The 10,872-nt window shown below is 47.3% G+C and overlaps 1 pseudogene; it reads left to right on the forward strand.

The window, feature by feature from the left end:
- The first annotated feature begins 434 nt into the window (after positions 1-434).
- Positions 435-868, forward strand: LOC123824487 (annotated as a pseudogene).
- The last annotated feature ends 10,004 nt before the right edge of the window (positions 869-10,872 follow it).

Below are 10,872 nucleotides of genomic sequence, written 5' to 3' on the forward strand. Positions count from 1 at the left end.
AGGATAAACACATGAGATATGGGGAATGCTTTAAGAAGTGTCTCAGAGGGAAGGGTTTACAGGAACAAATTTAAAGGACACGTGGAAAAAAACTAGGGGGAGAGTGGTATTGGGAGGGAAGTGGGGAGGGTTGGGTGGGTGGGCTGGATTGGGAGTAAAAGGGAGAAAACTGTACTTGAACAATGATTAAAATTAAAAAAATAATAATAATAAAAAGAAGTGTCTCAGGACCAGTGATTACACACAAGGGTAAGGCGCATTAGAGTGTAAGCACCAGTAGAAGAGAAAGAACCTCATAAAGCAGCAAACTGAGAATCCAAACTCAAGTTTTACAGATTGTGACAAATGCAGCTTTGGTGAAACCCGTCAACCCCAGACCAGCCTCATTTGTCATTTAAGAATAGACCCTCAGTCCTTTCTGAAGAACCGGAAAGATGGCGGAAGTGGAACAGAAGAAACAGACATCCTGCAAGTTCACCTACTGCAGCATGGGTCTCAACCAGCTGCTTGACACGTCCTACGAGCAGCTCATGCAGCTGTACAGGGTCCAGCAGCAGCAGCAGCTGAACTGAGGCCTGCAGAGGAAGCAGCTCTCGCTGCTGAAGCACCTGTGCAAGGCCAAGAAGGAAGTGCTGTCTAAAGTGAAGCCCGAGACGATGAAGACGCACCTATGGAATGTGATCATCCTGCTGGAGATGGTGAGCTGGGCAGCATGGTGGGCATGTGCAAGGACAAGACCCTCAATCAGGCAGAAATCAAGCCAATCAGCCACTATCTGGGCAAGCTCTCCATCACCTGCAAGCCAGCGAAGATGTTAAGGCCCAGCATCGTGGCCACCTACTCCTCCTGCTTTATCCCTCTGAAGTAGCCAATAAGGGCACAGACTTCTTTTAAAAAGAGGGAAGAGGATCAGGAGGACAGATATCTTTTAGGAGTCAAATATCTGAAGGTATTTAACTAGTACAGATGGTCCCCAATTTACGATGGCTTGACTTATGATTTTCTGATTTTACAATTGTGTGAAAGTGATGCACTAAAGACTATGCTTGCTAAGCTTTCACCAAGTGTCCATGCTCAGTGCCTCCCACCAGCTATTCCCCAGCATCATCAGAACAGGGAAAAATTGATGACTCTGTCTCTGTAGCATCACAATAATCCAGCAATTCATTTTAGTGCAATGCTTCAAACATTCTCATACCCAGTGAACTTTCAGCTGTGCACATTAATGATGAGCACCCAAAAAGCCATTCTGTTTTTCAAGTTCAGTACTGAATTCAGTAAATTACATAAAATATTCAACACTATTGTAAAATAGGCTTTGTGTTAGATGATGTTGCCCAACTGTAGGGTAATGTTCTGAGCATATTGAAGGCTGGCTAGGCTAAGCTATGGCATTTGGAAGGTTACGTGTATTCAATGCATTTCCAACTTATGCTATTTTCAGCTTATGATTGGTTTATTGGGATGTAACCCCACTGTAAGTCAAGAAGCATCTGTACTAACTCAGTGGGTCACAATAAACTTGTCTGCTTGGCAGCCAGCAAATGCTTTCCAAAACAATGGTGGCAGAGTACGATGGAAAATAAGATGGAGAGATGCAGGGAGACTGGCTCTCCCACCCATTGCCGGGGAGTGTGGATGCCATAATATTTTTGGCAAGAATTGGACAGGACATATTAAAACAAAATGCACGTGCCCTTGGCACCAGCAGTCCCACTCTGGGAAATCTAACCTATGAAATGAAAGCACCCCAGGGTAATAATATGTGTGCAGAGCTATTTATCGAAGTGTGTGTGCATAAACAAAAAAACTGGAAACAACCTGAAGGTCTCTCTGTATAGGACTGATTGAAAAAAAAATGTGCAACAGGCATCTGTAGCTACCAATTCATTCTCATCTGTCCCCTTCTTCCTTGCTCACAGAAACTTAGTTTCCTTTAGGTGTTGATTCCTGGAGAAAGGAGACCTGCAATCCCATCTCCGGAGCAACACCCATGTTCGTCTGAAGTGAAATAGACTTGAAATTGACGATTCCACCCTGGTGCCACCACTTTGAAGCTATCTGAGCTGGGTTTCACTCTACCCACTTAAGTCCCAATTTTCTTATCTGAAAGAAATGCTCATTTCCATGCTTGTCCTTCCCACATGGTAAGGTTTTTAAGTAAGATGATGTGAAAGCATTTTGCAAACTTCTAAACACTCTACTTTTTAAAATCACTATAAATTTTGGATTTCGGGCCAAGATGGAGACATAGGTAGACACACTGTGCCTCCTCGCAAAACCAAAGAAAGGACAACAACAATTTAAAAACAAAAAAAAAAACCAACCAGAACTGACGGAAAATTGAACTGTATGGAAGCCCGACAACCAAGGAGTTAAGAAGACACATTCGTCCAGACTGGAAAGAGGAGCAGAGCCGAGCAGCTGGGCAGAGGACTGGTGGCAAGGCGGTGGCTGGAGAACCGGGGTGGGCAAGGCAGCAGCTGTCAGACCCAGTGAGGCAGCAGATTATGGAGCGGGGCACATAAGGCTGCAGCTGGCCGGAAAGGCAGCAGATTATGGAGCGGGGTGCATAAGGCTGCAGCTGGCCGGCAAGGCAGCATTGCAGACTGGGCAGTCCCACATTTGCATGTAGATAAACCAGGAGGAACAACTGAGGAGTGGAATGGACTATGTAACCCAGGGCCCCAGCATGGGGAAATAAAGCCTCAAACCACTGATCAAAAACACCTGTGGGGGCTCAGGCAGCAGGAGAAACTCCCAGCCTCACAGGAGAGTTCATTGGAAAAACCCACACGGTCCTAGAACGTACACAAACCCACCCACATGGGAATCAGTGCTAGAAGGACCCAACTTGCTTGTGAGAGGTGGGGGGGAAGTGACTGAAATCCAGCAGAGAGCACAACAAGCACCACTGTTCCCTCTGGGACCCCTTCCCCACATACAGCATCACAACCCAGGGACGTGGGTTACCTTGCCTGGGTGAACACCTAAGTCTCTGCCCCTCACTACATAACAGGTGCAACAAGACAAAAAAAACGGCCCAAATGAAAGAAGAGACTAAAGCTCCAGAAAAAAATACAACTAAGTGATGAAGAGATAACCAACCTATCAGATGCACAGTTCAAAACATTGGTAATCAGGGTGCTCACAGAATTGGTTGAATTTGGTTGCAAATTAGATGAAAAAATGAAGGCTACGCTAAGTGAAATAAAGGAAAATATACAGGGAACCAATAGTGATGGGAAGGAAACTGGGACTCAAATCAATAGTGTGGACCAGAAAAAGGAAAGAAACATTCAGCCAGAAAAGAATGAAGAAACAAGAATTCAAAAAAAAAAATGAGGAGAGACTTAGGAACCTCCAGGACATCTTTAAACGTTCCAACATCTGAATTATAGGGGTACCAGAAAGAGAAGAGGAAGGGCAACAAGTGGAAAAGTTATTTGAACAAATAATGAAGGAGGACTTCCCCAATCTGGCAAAGGAAAGAGACTTCCAGGAAGCTCAGAGAGTCCCAAAAAAGTTGGACCCAAGGAGGAACACACCAAGGCACATCATAATTACATTAGCCAAGATTAAAATGAAGGAGATAATCCTAGAAGCAGCAAGATAAATGGAGACAGTTACCTACAAAGGAGTTCCCATAAGATTGTCAGCTGACTTCTCAAAAGAAACCTTGCAGGCAAGGAGGGGCTGGAAAGATGTATTCCAAGTCATGAAAGGTGAGGACCTACATCCAAGGTTGTTCTATCCAGCAAAGCTTTCATTTAGAATGGAAGGGCAGATAAAGTGTTTCTCAGATAAGATCAAGTTAAAGAAGTTCATCATCACCCAGCCCTTATTATATGAAATGTTAAAGGGATTTACCTAAGAAAAAGAAAATAAAAAATATGGACAATAAAATGACAACAAACTCACAATGATTAACAACCACACCTAAAACAAAAGCAAAAGCAAACTAAGCAACCAACTAGAACAGGAACAGACCCACAGAAATGGAGATCACATGGAGGGTTATCAACAGGGGAGCGGGAGGAGGAGAGAGGGGGAAAAGGTACAGAGAATAAGTAGCATAGATGGTAGGTAGAAAATAGACAGGGGGAGGGTAAGAATAGTATGGGAAATATGGAAGCTAAAGAACTTATAAGTATGACACATGGACATGAACTAAAGGTGGGAATGTGGGTGGGAGAGGGTGTTCAGGGTGGAGGGGAGTCAAGGGAAAATGGGACAACTGTAATAGCATAATCAATAAAATTCATTTAAAAAATAAATAAAATCACTATAGATTTTGGAAAAATCAGCTTCTGGGTGTGCATGTTAAAGTGTTTGTCTATGCTCACCTCCAGGCCCACGGTCACACCCACCCCTCCTCCACCCCGCATTGCTCCTATGCATGAACTGAGGAGCAGCCAGGCAGGTCCCTTAGCTATGCCAGTTCACCACTGGTCTTTTTACACGCAGGAATCCAGCCAAAACCTTAACTTGTTTTTGTTTTTGTTTTTTCCAAGGACATTTACATTTATTTGCTAATGACTCTGACTAAACATGCTTCAAACATAGAAGTTAAAGAATCTGTCAGGTGAAGCCATTTCATAACAACAGCTAAAAGCGGTCCATGGAGAGTGATGTGAGCCTCATCTCAAGCTGAGGCCCTGGTTCTGGGCAAACAGCTGGTGGGCAGACCTGGTCCTTCTGGCCTTCATAGGAGCCTCTGAGGAACTAGTGCCCACACTTGTGCTTGATGCGTTTCCACAGCTTCCCCTGGATGATGTGTTCATAGATCGCGTCCAGGCCTTTACGGAAGGTGTGCTGGAAGAACAGGGCACCCATGGCGTTGAGGAGGGGGAAGGTGGAGGTTCTGCTGAATAGCACGGAGTAAAACCTCCCAGGTAATGCCAGAGCTGCCATGCTTCTCCCTTTGATGAACGTCTAATCAAAAAGGATGATGGCTATAGAACCCACCTGCTCTTCCCTAAGAAGGAATTTCTCTCAGGTTTTCTTGTTACTGACCCATTACTAAGATATTCTATCCACAACCATTCTCTTTCCAAGGAGGGACATTTAAGATTTGCTTTGTGGATCCCAGTCATCTCCACATTTATAGTCACAGATGCTGCTTTAATCCGAGGAGATGTCAACATTCGCGGCTTTGCTCCATTTATCCCCATCCTTCCAATGCTGTCCCCACCTCCTCACACCACTATGACTCTCTCCTTTCTTGACACTCACTTGTCCACACTTGTCCTGCACTCCCTTGGTTTTCTCTAAGCACTCAGTTTGTCTGAAATGCAGTTTCCCACCTTCTCCCATCCAAGTACTAACCAGGCCCCACCCTGCCTAGCTTCCAAGATCAGACGAGATCGGGCGCATTCAGGGTGGTGTAGCCGTAGACCAGTTTCCCATTTTCTGTGTATAGAAGCTTGCTTGCTTCTTCTTCAATGGGGTAGGAATTAGCAAAATTTGCTCCCAAACTGCTGTTTCATTTTCTTTTTTCCTAACAGAGATGCCAGTCTGATGTGTGTACGCATGCAGGTGTGTGTATATTTTTAAGAACCCAGGAGCTGGGTCACTTGGGGATGAGCTGATATGCTGAGATTGTGGCACCAAAGTTAACCCATTTGGTTTCAACAAAAATTCGTTCTCTACCGAGAGTAGCCTTGAGGCCTGGACAGAGGAACAACATATGGGAAACAAGAGGAAGCGAGAAGGGGGTCCCAGGGGACCTGGAAGAAACAATGGTGTGGCACAGGGTTAAAGGGACACTGAGTTGGGTAGCAGAGAGCCATCTGGCACTGATATGCAGGACCTCCAGAACCTCTTCTTCTGCCGCCTGGCTTCACAATCCTCCATAGGCCAAGGCAGAGGACCAACAAAGACATGTCACAGAGAGCACAGGGGTGGTGCAGTCAGACAGACCTGGGTTTGAATGTTGACACTGCCCCTTGCTATGACTTTGGTAAAATTACCTCTCTGGGCCCTGGAGGGCTCCTCTGTGAAGAAAGAATAATTAGGAAAAAAAATGCGAATGGGGGCCCCTGCCTCAAAAGGGTTTGTGGTAGAATAAGGGACATTAATTCTGCCTCAGGGGGAAAAATAAGTCCCAGGAAGGGAGAAAGCCAGCCAGCCTGACACAGCAGGTATCAGCAACAGCCCTGCAATGAGAACTACTGGGTGACAGAACCTTGGACGAGTTTGCTCCAGTTTTGCCGAGGCCCAGTCTAATCCTCTAAGGTCAGGTCTGCATTTCTCGCTGAATGGGCAGTTGTTTCTTCTTTAAAAAGGCATTTGTCACTTGGTAGACATATAAGCAAGAGCAAATGATTCATCTCCATCCACATCACAGACCTCCTCAACAACTGCCCCAGGTTACCTGAGGATTTACACGATGCCCTGGAAGAAAGACCTGGTCCCTAATCCAGATTCTGACACTGCTTGTGTGACCACAGATTGGGCATTTACCCTCCGCTCGGGGCCTTGTTTATTCACATGAAATAAGACATTGGAATCAGGAGCTGTCTACAGTTTCTTCCATCTCTACCGCTAACGATTTGGCCCTCAGTGATAAGCCCTGGCCTTACCTCCAAATACTGAACTCCTCTCCCAGGCCTGGGTCTCCCCCAGGAGTCTGTGTTAACTGTGAAATGTTCTGAAAAACCAGAATCCCAACATCACAGCCACCACAGGAGGAAGACACCACAGGCTGGGCTAACTGTCCAGAAGCTCTGCTGGTGGGTGGCAGGGCCAGTCCTGAGGTGGTGGCAGGGAGTGGATCAGCCCTCCCCACCCAAAGCCTGCCCCATCCGGGCTCTTCCGCTTCTCCGTGAAAGGACTGCATCTTGGCGGCTTTCAGGTAGAAGAGGCTCTTTCTTGCACACCTCAGTTCTTTATTATCTACAGACATATCCCCACATAGTGGCATTTGTGAATGTGCCCCGAAGGCAAGGTGATCATGTATTCTAGAGCGAAACAGCCTCCGCTATGCCTGGGGTTGGGGGAGCCAGGACCATTGTGCTCCTACTGGCTCCATTAGAAGCAGGTTTGTAGAGACAGAGAGGTCAAGTTCCGTGGGAGCCCATTCGTTCACTGAAATTCACCACAGGCCTCACTGCAGCCCAGTGCCAGAAAGGAACGGCCTGTGCCCATTGTGAATACATGGTGCAAGCTGGGTTTGGAGCAGGAGCAAGTGGGGTGGGAGGTGAACCTTGGTGTCACCGTGTCTTTTGGAGTCACACAACTTCTAGCAGCGGGCAGATACAGCATTTTCATGGATCACAAGGCAAGGGGGTGATGACACTGCTCCTCTGTTGTGTGCTGACAGCTACCCCACCCTACCCCACCGCTCCTCAGCTGGTCCCACGCCCTGGGCCTCTGTCCATGGCCCCCTTCCCCTCAATAGTTGCCATTGTTCGGGGAATCTCTTCCTTCTGTTTTTCCATCCACTTGTACCTCGGCTCATTTGTTTTCCATTCTTGGGAGCAATTCATCTGCTCTTGGGCCCCACAATGTCTTTCTCCCCTTGATTCCTAGACAAGATGCTTGGACAGGTCCATTGTCTTAACAGTGGCCAACTCATGACATTTAGTGAAAGTTGTGTTTTACAAAGAAAAACCAATAAGGATTCCAGTTTCTATCCATGGTAACTTCTGGGAAGTTTGGGAACACTGCTGCTGTGGCACTGCTTGGCCTTTGTCCTCCGGTCTTTGATTGGACTTTGGGGTAAGCCAAATTCCACAGGGAAATCTGGAGGAAATTCCTGTGATGCCGAGACAATGGGCAGAGCGCCCCCCTGTCCCTCTCCAGCCTTCTGACGGTGTTATAACATTATACTATATTGACAGAATGAAGGGCAAAGGGATAGGGTCTTCTTCCCACTGCCCTGTGGGCAGACAGCCCTTCCTGGCTGTTCAAGAGAAGTGGATCAGAGGAAAAAAAGAAAAACTCAGTGGAGTTCAGTGCAGTTTGGACTCAAGCAAGCCTGTATGTGGGAAGGACAGAGGCTGGCAAGAACAGGTGTGTCAAAGACCTGGCCTGAAAGTCCCTAATTGTGTAGCATTTTGTCAGTTCACTAGCAGACATTTCCCTGGGTGCACCAGAGAAACCACTGTTGCTGGGATCATTATGGGTACAATTAACCCAGTAATTAATGAGCCACCAACTGTGGGAGGGATGGGTGTGTCCAGCCCCATCCACGGGCTCTGGAGCTTCAGGTTTTCATTGCCCTGCAGTGCAGGATGACTCTCAGTTATCCACTGAACTGCACAGGTGGCTAATAGCATCTCACCTTCAACAGCAAGTTGCACAGAACTACTGACAAAAGAAAAGCTGCAAAAGAACTGGTTGTAAGAGTCTTAAGGGCTGGTTCTTCTTCAGGAGTAAAATAAATCCAGCAAGTAGAGAAAAGATATGGCTCAGAGGGGGATCATTCTTTTCCCAAGCCTGGGTTCTTCAGGGAAAGTGTGTTAGTGGTAAGGAAAGGATTTCCAAACAGAACTTTAGGGCTGCAAGGAAAGGATCAAACCCTCCCCTTTCCACACTAGACTTAGGGCTCAAAATGTGTGTGCATATGCACATACACATGTGTGCACACACACACACCCTCTGCTCTAGTCCCGGTGTCCATGCAGCGGGCCGGGGACACCTCTGGCCCCATGGATCTGTGGGGAGGCCGCCTCACTGAGACAGCACAAAGGTACCTTTTCAACATGGCGGAGACTCAGCACTCTTGGCAGAAACACTTGGCACTGGCAGGAAATCTCAGCAGGGCGGCTTGTTTCCGCTCATCAAACACCAGTAGCTTTCACCAAGAGCAGCAGAAAATAGGAGAAATGTGTCTGATCGCATCCGGGCCGTGTGTCAGCACCATTCTGAGGCAGAGTGACTGGATTCTAGCTTTGAAGAAAAGGTTGTTACACTCTTCTTCTGCCCCACAGCATCAGCCAACTAGGAAACAGTTGGCAGCAACTCACCTGAAACTCAGCTGCCTTTTCAATAATACCTCTGGCACAAACTTTGGAGGGTCAATTATTGAGAAACAGAAGCTAGTGACAGAGCTCACCCTCTCCCTGCTAATCATGGGACTCCCAGTTACTCGGGAGAAACGACTGCCCAGGAGCAAATTATTGTATACTTGGAACTCTCTTGTTCCTCCTCTCTGACCATGCCCACGCCAATAGCTTCTGGTCTGTTCCATTCTTGTTGGTCCCACCAAAGGCTGGGGGAAGCCAGTGTAAACTCCACGTACCAGTATGGCTTGCATTTGCTCAGCAGCTCCAAAAGGAAAAATTTGGTGCATGAGGAGATAGAATCTGTGAATTGTCAATGGATCTGGTATTGGAGGATGACCAAACATCCTCCAACAAGTATTTCTTCTTGTTACTGCAACTCCCACCCTCACAAGAGCTGCCTATGACTCCTTTCCTTACACCACAATTTCCTGCCTGGGCTGAGAAGGGAGCAGTTATTGGGGAGACAGGACTCATGTGTTCCACACTTGGATTCACTCCTGTAGGTCCACCTCATACATCCATCAGTACAAAAGGACTCACACTCTCCAGAGTGCTGCCTTGGCAGGTCAGAACTGTTAAGAAGAATGAATTTAAACAGACTGCCAATAAGTGTAATCTCTGAAATACACCCTTATGCATCCTGAAGCCAAGAAGAGTAATTGCTCGCCCGGGGAGCATCAAGACAAGTGATTCTGGATGGTGGTCGAGGGCAGTGCGTACCCTACTGTTTGCCTCTTGTCTGTGTTATGCTTCTTACTTTTTTTACTGAGGGAGATTGTGTACATTAACATGCACAAGTCTTAAGCAGACATCTTGGTGATTTTTCACAGGTGCCAGTAGCCCAAGGGGCTCCCTCATACCCCTTCCAACTTAACACCAACCTCCAGAGGTAACTGCTCTTCTGACTTCTGTCACCGTAGATAGTTCTGCCTGTTCAAAGGCCCCATATAAATGGAATCCATACATGCTCTTTTGCATTTGTCACTCAGTATGTTGTCTGTGACGCTGGCTCATGTGGTCGAATGGAGGAGTGGTTTGGTCTTTTTCATTGTTGAGTTGTATTCTGTTGTATGAAAATCCTTACTCTATTTTAGTCCCTTCTGGCGTGAGTGAGCTGTGTGGGCTTGGAGCCTCTACTGGCGACCTGGGGATGCAGGCCAGAATCCAGGCATGGGGGAAAGGAAATGAAAGGAGAGGGCTGACCTCAGAATCCTCGGGAAGGGTGGGGGGCAGCAGTGCTGTCTCGGACCATTTGTCCTGGGCACTCCTGCTGAGCGGGGAAGGGAAGGTTTAGCTCAGCCTCTCCCTCCCAGCCCCCAGGAACAGCTGACTGCTCCTAGGCCATCAGCCCCTCCCCAAAAGTCAGTTCCCCGAGGACCAAGGGGGATCCAGAGCCCCAGAGGCTGCTCCACAAGCCAGCATGAGAACAGGCCTTTTATTTTATTTGTTTCCCCCTGGCTGACTAGCCAAACCAGTCGAGCATGACAACAGTCTGCCCATTAATGCTGAGTGCCAGCCCCAGCATCTGTTTCCATTTCTCTCCTGCTTCCCGTGGGTGGTGGGTGGGAGCTCACTCCAGCTCCTCTCCACTTTTCCCTCCTAATCACGATCATTTGTTTTAACAGCACTGCAAGCGACTGTGGCTACAAAACCCGGCAGTACCCACACAGAGCACCAGCCTTTCCCACATCCCAGGGCCAGTCTAAAGTGAAATTAAAACAGCCTACGGTGGCATTATCCTCTTTCTTGCTTGTTTTGCAGGAGCTCTGGCTACTTTTAGAATTTCTTTACTGCCTGAGGTGGCCTCCGCATATCCAACCATTCCTCCTCTCGTTTCCAAAGACAAATGTCAAGACCTCAT

The sequence above is a fragment of the Phyllostomus hastatus genome, unplaced genomic scaffold (genome assembly GCF_019186645.2).
Source record: "Phyllostomus hastatus isolate PE091 unplaced genomic scaffold, TTU_PhHast_1.1 phas_contig_57, whole genome shotgun sequence".
NCBI lineage: Eukaryota > Metazoa > Chordata > Mammalia > Chiroptera > Phyllostomidae > Phyllostomus > Phyllostomus hastatus.